The sequence below is a fragment of the Chiloscyllium punctatum genome, chromosome 29 (assembly GCF_047496795.1).
Source record: "Chiloscyllium punctatum isolate Juve2018m chromosome 29, sChiPun1.3, whole genome shotgun sequence".
Taxonomy (NCBI): domain Eukaryota; kingdom Metazoa; phylum Chordata; class Chondrichthyes; order Orectolobiformes; family Hemiscylliidae; genus Chiloscyllium; species Chiloscyllium punctatum.
Window position 1 is genome coordinate 6,735,421 of NC_092767.1, and position 15,397 is coordinate 6,750,817.

Here is a 15,397-nt window from a genome sequence, read left to right on the forward strand (position 1 = left end):
TGTGTTCTGTCTGGTAAACTGGGTAATAAGCTCAGATAATTGCAAAAAGGATATGGCATTCAGGAGGAGCTAGTCAACTGGACACAAAATTTGCTTGATGGTTGTAGACAGAGGGTGATGGGAGACATGTTGTTTTTCTGACAGGAGACATGTGACCAGCGGTGGAGTGGATCCCCTGTTGTTGGTCATTTGGATAAATGGTTTAGATGGGAATATTGGTTTCCTGGTAAGTAATTGTTTTGGGTGACACTGAAGTTGGTGGTAAAGTGGACAGTGGAGAAGGTTATCTGTGATACAACAGGATGAACAGTACTGCTGGGATAGTGGGCTGAAGAATAGCAGATGGAGTTTAATCAGATAAAGGTGAGGTGCTCCATTTTGGTGAAACAAACCAGGGTGGGACTTGTACAGTTAATGTTCGGACCCTGGGTAGTGTTGTCAATGAGAGACCCAGGGATGCAGGTACACAGTTCTTTGAATGTGGTGTCACAGGTAGACAGCTGGTGAAGCAGGCGTTTGGGGTCGTTACCTTCATTCGGGAGAGCATTGAGAGTAAGAGGTGGGATGTCATGGTGTATCTATAAAAGACATTGGTGGGGCCACCGTTAAAACATTGTTGATCAGGAGGAAGAACTCATCTAGTTCACTAACCTCCTTTAGGGAAGGTCATCAAATATTCTAAAAAGGTCTGGCCGACATGTGACGCCTGACCCACAGCAATATGGCTGACTCTGAGCTACCCTCTGGGTAATTAGCAGAGGGGGCCGAAGAATGTTGTTCCAGGCAGTGACACCCACATCCCATGAATGAATATATAAAAATACCTATGTCCCTCCGTACCTCTGCAAATCCCTCCAGCTGCAGCAATCCGTACTGACTTTGTAACACCCTGACCACTCTCTGTGACACTCTCACCACCCCCAGCACCTTCACCACTCCCTGTTCCTATTGTGTCAATGAACCCTGACCGTGGCTCCCCTTCCCACAGCCCTCCTCCTGCGAGCAGACCCATTCCAATCCATTAACATTTACTCCTAAAACACACTCTCACTTCAGGATTTTAAGTATTTTTTGGTGATCTCTCAGCCTCATAATCTAGTATGATCCCTTTTGACCTGAGTGAGGGATCAGTGGGAATTTCTTGCTGAGGTTTTTACTGTTTCAATGGAATGTCCTTTTGTTGAGTATTTTGCATTGTCCCTACAAATGTTTTCCACTGTTCATTTACAGGCACATATTTCAGTCTGTTTAGCCTATTTCCCTTGGTCAGTTCTCCTCTCCAACTCATGTCATTGGCTATTTTTGTTTCTAGTTGTAGCTTGTCCTTTCTGTGATTCACTTTAAAACTTTATATTTCTTTAAACTGCACTTTATCACAATTTCCCGAAGGATCTCTCCAGGTGACATTACTCATTCACTAAGTTTCATCACACGGTCGCTCTGCGATAGTTATGTCCCTTAACAGTTGCACAATGTGTTTTTCAAAGAAACACTGAAAAAAAATGAACCGAACTCCTCTTCCAATAACAATCTTGCCAGTGTGATTGGCCCAGATTATACAAATATTGAAGTTTTCCAAAATTATCACAATGCCTTTGTTAAAAAATTCCAATGAGTTCCTGTTTAATGCAGTGATGAACAATGGAATGCTGTTCGGTGGCTAAAACTATTCTGCTGCTTGTGTCCTTGGCAAGTAGGAGCCAGAATCTACATTCAGACTGACTCTACTTCATGATCTGCGGCCAAATGCTTTCTCTGTAATGCCTTTTTTTAAATCTATTATTGTTAGCGTTGCCCATTTTGTCTGAGTTTGCACAAGATTACGAACCACTGAATATTTTTGTTCACCCTGTATCCATGTCTCCCTGGTGTCTAAATCTCTCTTTTATCTCTGTGTCACAAATCCATCGACCTTATTGCAGCAACTTTGTCCATTCAAAAAAAAACATAATATACACTCTTCCACAATTTTCTGTCACAAATCTATTTTCTGATGTACAATTTTAGTTAACTCTGTCCCTTCCTGTTCCTTTCTGATTGCCTTCAGCCACATTCCCATGCTGTTCCATTGCTTTACCTTTTCCCTTTGGATTTGGCAAGCTCCTTTCGCCTGCATCCTCTCTGTCAGTTTAATGTCCTGTCCATAAACCTACCAACATGATTGGCCAGGACACTGGTCCCAGCACAGTTCCAGGGGGACCATCCTAATAGATTTTTTTAAAAATCAGGAATGGGATGTGTGAGTCTCTGTCTGACCAGCCTTTCTTGCCCAGTCCTAGAAGCCCTTGAACTGAGTAACTTGCTCGACCATTCCAGAGGGTCATTGAGAGGCAAACCCTTTGCTGTGGGTATGTCGTGCTGACCACGTGAGGATGGGCAGATGTCCTTCTCGAAAGGACAAGTGTTTGGATTTGTTGTACATCAGTAATGGTTTCATACTTATTTGTGGATTGTTAATTATTATTTTTTAAATTATTGATTTCAAATGTCTCCTTTTCAGATGGTGGGATTCAATCCTGCCTCCTCTGAACATTAGCTGAGATTTTGGATACATTCTCTCGCAATAATACCACTAGGCCATTACTTCACCTGCTCACTGGGTGCTCATCCCTGAGCACTGATACCAGGGCATCATGAAGCTAAACCCATTCTTCCGACACAATTGTGTGATCCTGACATCTTCCAGCAATCTGGGACTATTACTTAATATCGCTCCATTTTCCAGATCTCTGTGGAACTCAGTGCCATTCTCCATGTGCAACCCTCACTGCATCTGTTTAATTTCCCATTCTGTCTATTTCTCTGTCTCCTGTAGGTACTCAGGAAGGTCCTGACTCAATAGCCTTCCCAGCTGCTGGGTGGATCGTCCATCACCTCATTGAACGCAGTTGGTCTGCCCGAGAGAGACAAAGGGAAAGGAGATCTGGAGCCTTCAATAAATCCTGTAGTGATGTAAGGTCACCCACAGTGCACAGAGCAAAGAACAATGAGAGGGCTCCAAACATCTGTTAACACAACATGACATAGATACAGTGCTGGAGGGGAGCACAGTACACACACACACCCCAGGCTCAATCACCACCCCAATGTAAGTTCTATTATATTAAAACTTACTACTCTGCAACAGTGGCTTTTGCCCGAAACGTTGATTTCGCTGCTCGTTGGATGCTGCCTGAACTGCTGTGCTCTTCCAGCACCACTAATCCAGTATTTGATTTTGATTTTCAGTCATTGTTTTTACCAACAGTGTATCTATGGCATGTCTTGTGGTCCAGTGTCTTCAATAATTTTTAATTCCTATACCAGACCCTATCACTGTAACCTTCTCCCTTCCTGATAGTCCCTCCACATATTTGAAATGTACTGCATTCCAGACTACCATCTCTCTTCCTGTAACTTGGTTCAGTGTCTACAACATGCCTTACTTTGGTAGTCTCTTCCTCCAATAAGGTAAAAACAAGGACTGCAGATGCTAGAAACCAGAGTCTAGATTAGAGTGGTGCTGGAAAAGCACGGCAGGTCAGGCAGCATCCGAGGAGCAGGAAAATCGGTGTTTCGGGCAAAAGCCCTCCATCAGGAACAGAGGCCGGGAGCCTGCAGAGTGGGGAGATAAATGAGAGGGGGGTGGGGATGGGGAGAAAGTAGCATAGAGTATAATAGGTGAATGGGGGAGGGGATGGGGCTGATTGGTCAGAGATGAGGGTGGAATGGATAGGTGGGAAGGGAGATAGGCTACTGGGACAGGTCATGAGGGCGGTGCTGAGCTGGAAGGCTGGAGGTGGGGTGAGATCGGGGAAGGGGAAATGAGGAAACTGGTGAATTCCACATTGATGCCCTGGGGTTGAGGTGTTCCGAGGTGGAAGGTGAGGCGTTCTTCCTCCAGGCGTCGGGTGGTGAGGAAGTGGTGGTGGAGGAAGCCCAGAACCTGCCTGTCCTCGGCAGAGTGGGAGGGGGAGTTGAAATGTTGGGTCACAGGGCGGTGGGGTTGATTGGTGTGGATGTACCAGAGATGTTCCCTAAAGTGCTCTGCTGGGAGGTGTCCAGTCTCCCCAATGTAGAGGAGACCACATCGGGAGCAACGGATACAATAAATGATATTGGTGGATGTGCGGGTTAAACTTTGGATGTGGAAGGCTCCTTTGGTGCCTTGGATGGTGGTGAGGGGAGAGGTGTGGGCGCAGGTTTTGCAATTCCTGCAGTGGCAGGAGAAGGTGCCAGGAAGGGAGGGTGGGTTTTTGGGGGGCATGGAACTGACCAGGTAGTTAGGGAGGGAATGGTCTTTGCGGAAAGTGGAGAGGGGTGGGGAGGTAAATATATCCCTGATGTTGGGGTCCGTTTGGAGGTGGCAGAAATGGCGGCGGATGATTTGGTTTATGTGAAAGTTGGTAGGGTGGAAGCTGAGCACCAGGGGCGTTCTGTCCTTGTTACGGTTGGAGGGGTGGGGTTTGAAGGCGGAGGTGCGGGATGTAGACGAGATGTGGAGGGCATCTTTAACCACGTGGGAAGGGAAATTGCGGTCTCTCAAGAAGGAGGCTATTTGGTGTGTTCTGTGGTGGAACTGGCCCTCCTGGGAGCAGGTACGGCGGAGGCGGAGGAATTGGGAACAGGGGTTGGGAATTTTGCAGGCGGAAGATGTGTAATCTAGGTAGCTGTGGGAGTCAGTAGGTTTGTTAAAAATGTCGGTGTCAAGTCGGTTTTCATTAATGGGGATTGAGAGGTCCAGGAAGGGGAGGCAGGTATCAGAGATGGTCCAGGTAAATTTAAGGTCAGGGTGGAATGTGTTGGTGAAGTTGATGAATTGCTCAAACTCCTTGAGGGAGCATGAGGTGGCGCCAATGCAGTCATCAATGTTGCGGAGGAAGACGTGGGGAGTGGTGCCATTGTAACTACGGAAGATGGACTGTTTTACGTAGCCAACAAAGAGACAGGCAGAGCTGGGACCCATACGGGAGCCCATGGCTACCCCTTTGGTCTGGAGGAAGTGGGAGGATTCGAAGGAAAAATTGTTAAGGGTGAGGACAAGTTCAGCCAAACGAATGAGAGTGTCGGTGGAAGGGTACTGTTGGGGACGTCGGGATATGAAGAAACGGAGGGCTTGGAGGTCCTGGTCATGGTGGATGGAGGATAGAGGAATTGGATATTCATTGTGAAGATGAGGCATTGGGGGCCAGGGAAATGGAAGTCATGGAGGAGTGGAGGGTGTGAGTGGTGTCTTGAACGAATGTGGGTAATTCCTGGACTGGGGGATAGGACAATGTCGAGCTAGGTAGACATGAGTTCGGTGGGGTAGGAGCATGCTGAGACAATGGGTCGGTCAGGGGGGTCAGGCTTGTGGATCTTGGGAAGGAGGTAGAACCGGGCAGTGTGGGGTTCCCGGACAATGAGGTTGGAAGCTGTGGGTGGGAGATCTCCTCCTGAGGTGATGAGGTTCTGTATGCTCTGGGAGATGACGGTTTGGTGATTAGAGGTGGGTCATGGTAGAGGAGGTGGTAGGAGGAGGTGTCTTTGAGTTGGCATCATGGCTTCAGCGGTGTAGAGGTCAGTGCACCAGACTCCCACTGCACTCCCTTTATCTGCTGGTTTGATGGTGAGGTCGGTATTGGAGCAGAGGAAGTGGAGGGCTGCACGTTGTGAGGGTGAGAGGTTGGAGTGGGGGAGGGGGTAGATAGGTTGAGGCAGTTAATGTCTCGGTGGAAGCTGGAAATGAAGAAATCGAAGGCAGGTAATAGGCCAGCGCGGGGTGTCCAGGTGGATGGAGTGTATTGGAGGGCAGCAAAGGGGTCCTCAGAAAATAGGTGGGAGTCTTCATTGTAAAAGTAAGCTCTGAGGTGGAGGGGGTGGAAGAAGTGTTCGATGTCACGGCGTGTATTAAATTCATTGATGTGTGGACGGAGGGGGATAAAGGGGAGGCCTTTGCTGAGGACTGATCATTTGTCCTCAGTGAGGGGGAGGTCAGGGGATTGGTGAAAACTCGGCAGGACTGGGAGCTGGGACCAAGCGTAGGTGTGGAGTTGGGGGAGACGACGGAGCCTGTAACTGGAGTGGGTGTGGTGTTAGGGGGAATGGGGATGGAGTCATGAGCAGGGGTGGTGTTCCCCTCAGGGTTCTGGGGGCAGGGATGGTGATGTGGGACCTGGGGGTGGTGTCAGCAGAATGCAGGTGAGTGGCGTTGGTGGGGGTGGAAGTGGTGGCAAACACAGCAGTGGGGGGGCGTGGAAGTCACTGAGTGTGTGACATCAGCGATGATGTGAGGGGCGGAAGTGATGTCACTTGTGGTGTATGAGGAATTGTGAGGGGCGGAAATGGCATTTACTTTATTTTAACCAATAATTTCCTGTCACAAATCTCTTTGTCAATGTCGTATTTTAATTAAACTCAGTCCCTTACTGTTTCTTTCTTTTGGTCTTCATTCACATCTCCATGGTGTTCCAATATTTCAACCTTTCTCTTGGGACTTGGGAATTTCCATTCACCTCAGACCTGTCCCCCTCCTCATCTGTGTCCGTTTATGGCACACTGCATAATCTGGTACCAGAGGAGCCTATCCCAATAAAATAGCTCAGTCCTCCCTGAGTACTGGTAGCAGTGCTCACTGGTCAGAACCAGTTCTGATGATACCATTGTGTGATCCTGATACATTCCTGCACTCTGCTGATATCACTGTCTCTCTCCATGTGGTATCCCTCACTGTGTGGGTCTAATTGATGCCTCTGTCAGTGTCTCTCGCTCTTGCAGCTACTCCAGATCCTGAGCCAACAGCATTCTCCACTCCAGAGGGAAGCAACTGCACAGGCCATGGATGGAGCCTGGGAATTTCCAGATCTCTGTGGGACTCAGTGCCATTCTCCATGTGTAACCTTCATTGCATTAGTCTAATTTCCCATTCTGTCGACTTCTCTGTCTTGTGTAGGTATTCCTGATGTCCCTGACTCAGCAGAATTCCCAATTCCTGTCTCGTCCATCACCACATTGAAGACAGTTGGTCAGCCAGAGAGACATGGAGAGGGAGATCTGGAGCCTTCAGTAAATCCTGCAGCCGGTAAGATCACTCACAGTAAACAGCACAGGGAGGAGTTAGTGGACTTTAATTCAGACCCTAAGGGCATGATGTAGGAACAATGCTGGGCAAGGAACATGAGAAAATTCTCAGGTTTCATTATCACCATCTTGTCTGTAAATTCATCTGTTCCACAGAACCCTCCCTATGTCTGTCAGTTTCTCCATTGTCTGTTTCATAGATACCACTTCCCCTTTCTCTATCAGCCCCTACAATCCTGCTTATCCCTGTAAGATCCTCATATCGGTAAAACTCTCCAAGTTTCTGCCTTTGCCTTTAATCCCGGGTTCTGTCACATCTCTCCTTAACTGAAGAAAAACAACTCTTCAGTTCCTTAAGCCATCCTGGTCAGTGTAGTCCTTTCCAGACCTGAAAAACCTCCCTGTCTTTGTGACTTTTTTGAACTCCTACTACCTTCATGATCTCTGTAACCTTCCCGTCACGACAACAAAAAAGCTCTGTACCTTAGTAACCTCCTCCAGCTGTGAGACTCCTCCTTGTCTCTGGGCACAAAGCAGAGTGACCCTGCTTTTCTCATAAATTAGTTTCTGCATTTCTAATGATGACTATGAATTCTTCCTGTCTCTAAAACGCACTCAGTCTCTGTAAACTCTGCTGGTCCCGATTGATGTAATTTCCTTCAGTAACTACAAACCTTTATACCTTTAATCTCCTCCAGACGCGACCACACAGTTTATTTCTACAACCTCTATGAGTGATAGGGTCATAGAGACGTACAGCACAGAAACAGACCCTTCGGTCCTACCCGTCCATGCCAACCAGATATCCCAACCCAATCTAGACCTACCTGCCAGCACCCGGTCCATATCCCTCCAAACCCTTCCCATTCATATACCCATCCAAATGCCTCTTAAATGTTGCAATTGTACCATCCTCCACCACATCCTCTGGCAGCTCGTTCCATACACGTACCACCCCCTGCGTGAAAAAGTTGCTCCTTAGGTCTCTTTTATATCTTTCCCCTCTCACTCTAAACCTATGCCCTCGAGTTCTGGACTCCCTGACCCCAGGGAAAAGACTTTGTCTATTTATCCTACCCTATCCATGCCCCTCATAATTTTGTAAACCTCTATAAGGCCACCCCTCAGCCTCCGAAGCTCCAGGGAAAACCGCCCCAGCCTGTTCAGCTTCTCCCTGTAGCTCAAATCCTCCAATCCTGGCAACATCCTTGTAAATCTTTTCTGAACCCTTTCAAGTTTCACAACAATTCTTCTGATAGGAAGGAGGCCGGAATTGCACAAAATATTCCAACAGTGGCCAAACCAATGTCCTGTACAGCCACAACATGACCTCCCAACTCCTGTACTTAATACTCTGACCAATAAAGGAAAGCATACCAAATGCCGCCTTCACTATCTTATCTGCCTGCGACTCTACTTTCAAGGAGCTATGATCTTGCACTCCAAGGTCTCTTTGGTCAGCAACACTCCCTAGGACCTTACCATTACGTGTATATGTCCTGCTAAGACTTGCTTTCCCAAAATGCCGCACATCGCATTTATTTGAATTAAACTCCATCTGCCAGTTTGCCCATTGTCCCATCTGGTCCAGATCCTGTTGTAACCCTCTTCGCTGTCCACTACACCTCCAATTTTGGTGTCATCTATAAACTTACTAACTATACCTCTTATGCTCGCATCCAAATCATTTATGTAAATGACAAAAAGTAGAGGGCCCAGCACCGATCCTTGTGGCACTCCACTGGTCACAGGCCTCCAGTCTGAAAAACAACCCTCCACCACCACACTCTGTCTTTTACCTTTGAGCCAGTTCTGTATCCAAATGGCTAGCTCTCCCTGTATTCCATGAGTTCTAACCTTGCTAATCAGCCTCCCATGGGGAACCTTGTCGAATGCCTCACTGAAGTCCATATAGATCACATCTATCATCTGCCCTCCTCAAATTTCTTTGCTACGTCTTCAGAAAACTCAATCAAGTTTATGAGACATGATTTCACACGCACAAAGCCATGTCAGCTATTCCTAATCAGTCCTTGCCTTTCCAAATACATGTGCATTTTGTCCCTCAGGATTCCCTCCAACAACTTGCCCACCACTGAGTTCAGGCTCACCGTTCGATAGTTCCCTAGCTTGACTTTACCATCCTTCTTAAACAGTGGCACCACTTTTGCCAACCTCCAGTCTTCTGGCACCTCACCTGTGACTGTCGATGATAGAAATATCTCAGCAAGAGGCCCAGCAATCACTTCTCTGGCTTCCCACAGAGTTCTCGGGTCCACCTGATCAGTTCCTGGGGGTTTATTCACCTTTTACCGTTTCAAGACATCCAGCACTTCCTCCTCTGTAATCTGGACGTTTTGCAAGATGTCACCATCGATTTCCCTACAGTCTATATCTTCCATATGCATTTCTACAGTAAATACTGATGCAAAATATTCATTTAGTATCTCCCCCATTTTCTGCGGCTCCACACAAATGCCGCCTTGCTGATCATTGTGGGGCCCTATTCTCTCCCTAGTTACCCTCTTTTCCTTAATATATTTGTAAAAACCCTTTGCATTCTCCTTAATTCTATTTGTCAGACCTATCTCATGTCTGCGTTTTGCCCTCCTGATTTCCCTCTTAAGTATACTCCTACTTCCTTTATACTCTTCTAAGGATTTACTCGATCTATCCTGTCTATACCTGACATATGCTTCCTGTTTTTTTCTGAACCAAACCCTCAATTTCTTTAGTCATCCAGAATTCCCAATAATTACCAGCCTTCCCTTTCACCCTGACAGGAATATACTTTCTCTGGACTCTTGTTATCTCATTTCTGAAGGCTTCCCATTTTCCAGCCGTCCCTTTCGCTTCGAACATCTGCCTCCAATCAGCTTTCAAAGGTTCTTGCCTTATACCGTCAAAATTGGCCTTTCTCCCATTTAGAACATCAACTTTTAGATCTGGTCTATTCTTTTCCATCACTATTTTAAAACAAATAGAATTATGGTCGCTGGCCCCAAAGAGCTCCCCCACTGACAGCTCACTCACCTGCCCTGCCTTATTTCCTAAGAGTAGGTCAAGTTTTGCACCTTCTCTTGTAGGTACATCCACATACTGAATCAGAAAATTGTCTTGTACACATTTAAGAAATTCCTCTCCATCTAAACCTTTACCACTATGGCAGTCCCAGTCAATGTTTGGAAAGTTAAAATTCCCTACCATACCTACCCTATTATTCTTACAGATAGCTGAGATCTCCTTACAAGTTTGTTTGGCAATTTCCTTTTGACTATTGGGGGGTTTGTAATACAATCCTAATAAGCTGATCATCCCTTTCTTATTTCTCAGTTCCACACAAATAACTTCCCTGGATGTATTTCTGGGAATATCCTTCCTCAGCACAGCTGTAATGCTATCCCTTATCAAAAATGCCACTCCCCTTCTCTCTTGCCTCCCTTTCTATCCTTCCTGTAGCATTTGTATCCTGGAACATTAAGCTGCCAGTCTTGCCCATCCCTGAGCCATGTTTCTGTAATTGCTATGAGATCCCAGTCCCATGTTCTTAACCATGCCAAGAGTTAATCTGCCTTCCCTGTTCGGCCCCTTGCATTGAAATAAATGCAGTTTAATTTATTAGACCTACCTTGTCCCTGACTGTTTGTTTGATTCGCTTCTGTTCTCAGCTGTACCCGTCTCAGATTAAGCTCCCCAAATCCTCCCTGTGATCGTTATCACGTTCCATCCCTGCATTCTTCCAAATCCCTGTAAAGTCCTCCCATTCCTAAAACCCACCCTGTATCTGTCACCTGTCCGAGCTTCCACAAGCCTCCCTATCTCTGTAAGACACCCCCCCCCCCCCCCCCCCCCCCACCCACCCCCATCCCAGTTACTACAGCCCGCTGTATCACTAAATGCCAGTAGTCACTATAATACCAGAGTAAGGTGTGAAAGCAGGAATACTGCACTGGGTTAATGATCAGTCGTGATCATATTGGATGGTGGGACCGACTCTGTAGTCAAATGGCCGATACCTGCTCTTTCCTGTGCTTCTCTATAAACTTACTATCTATATAACCTCCTTCAGTCCCCACAGCCCTCCCTCTCTCCATAAACTCCTTCAGTCCCCACGACTCTTCCTATCCATGTAACCTGAATCATTCCTCACAAACCTCCCTAACTCCATAACCTCCAAAAGGGCCCACAACCCTCCCTATCTCCATAATCACATCCTGACCCAACGACCCTCCCGTTCACAGTAACCTCCTTCAATCCTCATGATCCCCCTGATCTGTGAAACCTCCTTCAGGCCCAACAGCCCTGCAGATCTCTTTGGCCCCTTTCAGGCCCCACAGCATTCCCTATCTCCATAATGTTCTTCAGTCACCACTGCACTATCTGTGTCCATAATCTCATACAGTCCCCACATCACTCCCTATCTCCATAATGTCCTTGCGTCCCCACGACCCTCCCTATTTCCAAAACCTCTATTACCTGTTGAACCTGTAAGCTACATTTCTCAGATTGATAAACACGAACTTCCATAACCCTTTCTGCTGCCAGTCTGAAACCAAACAGTGTTAGAATGACAGTCGGTCGGGAGCTGAAATATGTTTGAAAGGATATGTCAATGAACAATAACTGGACCCTTAGGAACACTTTTAATAAAAAGAGAATGTGTTTTTGAGCATGTTGGATTTTATTTTTATTGGTGAGAATATAAATGGCAGAATAGATACGGGTGTAGGAGTGGCTGTACCGAGGATACGGTTTATTTGAATTTTCAGAAACCTTTACACAGGTTTCAATAAGGGCTAAAGAGTAACTTGGTAGAGAATAGGGCACCTTAACTGTCAGGAGGTGGGTGAGATATTAGACAAAATAGTGATGTCAGAATTTACTGTGGAGAAAGACATGGAAGCTCGGGAACTTGGGGAAATAAATAGTGATGTCTTTGAAAGAATCCTCAACAAAGAAAAAGGTGGAATCTTAAAACAAATAAAGGTAGATCAATCCTCAGCAGCTCATTAGGTCGATCCTAGTATATTGTGGGAAGCTAGGGAAGAGATTGCAGTGTCCCTAACAGAGATATTTATATTATCAACAGACACAATGAGGTCCGGAAGACTGGAGGGTATTCCATCACTTAAGGGCTTCAGGGAGCAGCCAGGAAATCACAGCCCAGTGAGTCCAGTGATGGGGAAGTTGTTGGAGGAGATTCTGAGAGAAAGGAGCTCCATATATTTGGAAAGGCAAGGGCTGATTAGAGATAGTCAGCATGGCTTTGTGAGTGGGAAACCGTGTTTCACAAACCGGATTGACTCAACGAGGAATTGACCAAGAGATAGATGAAGGCAGAGCAGTCAGCGTTGTCTACATGAACTTCAGTAAAGCATTTGACAAGGTTCCAAGTGATGTAGAACATCTAGTCAAGAGGAAGCAGGAAGCTAACTTAAGTTTGAGGAACCAAGGATCAGAAGCAGGGCTCTAGAGAGTTACATGGGGCAGCACGGTGGCTCAGTGGTTAGCACTGCTGCCTCACAGCACGAGGGACACGATTTCAATTCCAGCCCCAGGCGACTGTCTGTGTGGAGTTTGTACATTCTCTCCATGTCTGCGTGGGTTTCCGACAGGTGCTCCGGTTTCCACCCACAGCCCAAAGATGTGCAGGTTAGGTGAATCAGTCATGTGTTGTTCAGGAAAGGGAATAGAGATAATCCTGGGAATCACAGACCTGTCAGTCTTCTGTCTGTGATGTGCAGATTATTGGAGAGGACTCTGAGATACAGGATTTATGATTCCTTGGAAAACCATAGTTTGATTAGAGGAAGTCGTCATGACTTTGTAAGGGACAGTTCATGCCTCACAAATCTTATTGAATCCTTTGAGAATGTGACAAAACACATTTATGGCTCATTGAGAAAGTACAGAGCATGGGATACAGGGAAACCTGCCTGTCTGGATACAGAATTCCTGGCCCTTAGAAGACAGAGGGTGATGACAGATGGAAATCATTCAGCCTGGAGCTCAGTGACCAGTGGTTTTCTGCAGGGAGATGTCAAAAATTCTCTGCTCTTTGTGATTTTATGAATGACTTGGATGTGTGAGTGGAAGAGTGGGTAAGAAAGTTTGATAATGACACGAAGGTTGGTGGAGTGGTGAATAGTGTGGATGTCTGCTGGAGGTTGCAATGGGACATTGACTGGATGTAGAGCTGGGCTGAGAAGTGGCAGATGAAGTCAAATCTGGAAAAGTGTGAAGTTCTGCATTTTGGAAGGTGAGACTTGAATGCAGAATACAGGGGTAAAGGCAGAATATTGAATAGTGTGGAGGAACAGATGGATCTTGGATTTCATGACCAGAGATCCATCAAATTTGCCACCAAGCTGATCGTGTTGTTAAGAAAGAATATGTTGTATTGGCTTTCATTAGCTGGGGGATTGAGTTTTAAAGCCACAAGGTTATGCTGCAGCTCTATAGAGCCCTGTTTCAATCCCAATTAGAATATTGTGTTCAGTTTTGATCCCTTCATTACAGGAAGGATGTGGAAGCTTTAGAGAGGGTAAAGAGGAGATTTACCAGGATGCTACCTGGACTGGAGAGCATGTCTTATGAAGAAAGGTTGAGGGAGCTAAGGCTTTTCTCATTGGAGTGAAGAAGGGTGAGGTGTGACTTGGCAGAGGTGAACAAGATGGTGTGAGGCAAAGATAGAGTGAACAGTGAGAGACCTTTTTATCCCATGGCATACATGGTACAGGGGAGGATAATTGTAAGGTGATTGGAGGATGGGTAAGGGGAAATTTCAGATGTAGGTTCTTTACACAGAGAGTGGTGGGTGGGTGGAACGGGACATTTTAACAGACTCTTGGATAGGCACATGGATGACCGCAAAATGAAGGGTATGTAAGTTAGTTTGATCTTACAGTCGGGTAAAAGATTGGCATGGCATCATGGCCAAAGATTCTTGAGCTGTACTGTTCTGTGTTCTACGTTCTGTCTGGTAAACTGGGTAATAAGCTCAGATCAATGTAAAAGGATATGGCATTCAGGAGGAGCTAGTCAACTGGATACAAAATTGGGCTTGATAGTAGGAGACAGAGGGTGATGGGAGACATGTTGCCTTTCTGACTGGAGACATGTGACCAGCGGTGAAGTGGGTTCCCTGTTGTTTGTCATTTGGATAAATGGTTTGGATGGGAATATTGGTTTTGTGGGAAGTAAGTTTTTTGAGTGTCACTGAAATTGTTGGTAAAGTGGACAGTGAAGAAAGTTATCTGTGATACAACAGGACACATAGTACACTGGGATAGTGGGCTGAAGAATAGCAGATGGAGTTTAGTTAGATAAATGTGAGGTGTTCCATTTTGGTGAAACAAACCAGGGTGGGACCTGTACAGTTAATGTTCGGGCCCTGTGTAGTGTTGTCAGTCAGAGACCCAGGGATGCAGGTAGACAGTTCTTTGAAATTGGTGTCACAGGTAGTCAGGCTTGTGAAGCAGGCGTTTGGGATGGTTACCTTCGTTGGGCAGAGCATTGAGAGTAGAAGTTGGGATGTCATGTTGTGGCTGTACAGGACATTGGTCAGGTCATCATAAAAGCATTGTTGATCAGTCAGAAGAACTCATCTTGTTCACTCAGCTTGTTCACTTCGAGAAGAACTTCTGACATTCTAACCTGGTCTGGCCTGCACGTGACACCAGACCCACAGCAATATGGCTGACTCTGTGCTATACTCTGGGTAATTAGCAGTGGGGCAAAGAATGTTGGTCCAATCAGTGACATCCTCATCCCATGAATGAATAAATAAAAATACATATGTCCCTCCCTACCTCAGCAAACCCCTCCAGCTGCAGCAATCTGTACTGGCTTTGTAACACCGTTCAGACCCTGACCACTCTCTGTAACACTCTCACCACCTCCAGCACCTTCAGCTCTCCCTGTTCCTTTTGTGACATAAAACCTTGACAATTATTCCCTCTTCCATCTGACCTCCTCCTGCGAGCAGACCCTTTGCAATCCCTTCAAAGCTTACTCCTAAAACATTCTCTCACTTCAGGATTTTAAGTACTTTTTGGTGTTCCTCTAAGCCCGATAATCTAATATGATCCTTTTTACTTGAGTGAGGGACCGATGAGGATTTCTCGTTGAGGATTTGTCTGTTTCAATGGAATGTCCTTTTGTTGAGTATTTTGCATTGTCCCTTCAAATGTTTTCCACTGTTCATTTACAGGCACATATTTCAGTCTGTTTAGCCTGTTTACCTTGGTCAGTTCTCCTCTCAAACTCATGTCATTGGGTATTTTTGTTTCTAGTTGTAGCTTGTCCTTTCTGTGATTTACTTTAAAACTTTTTATTTCTTTAAACTGCACTTTATCAC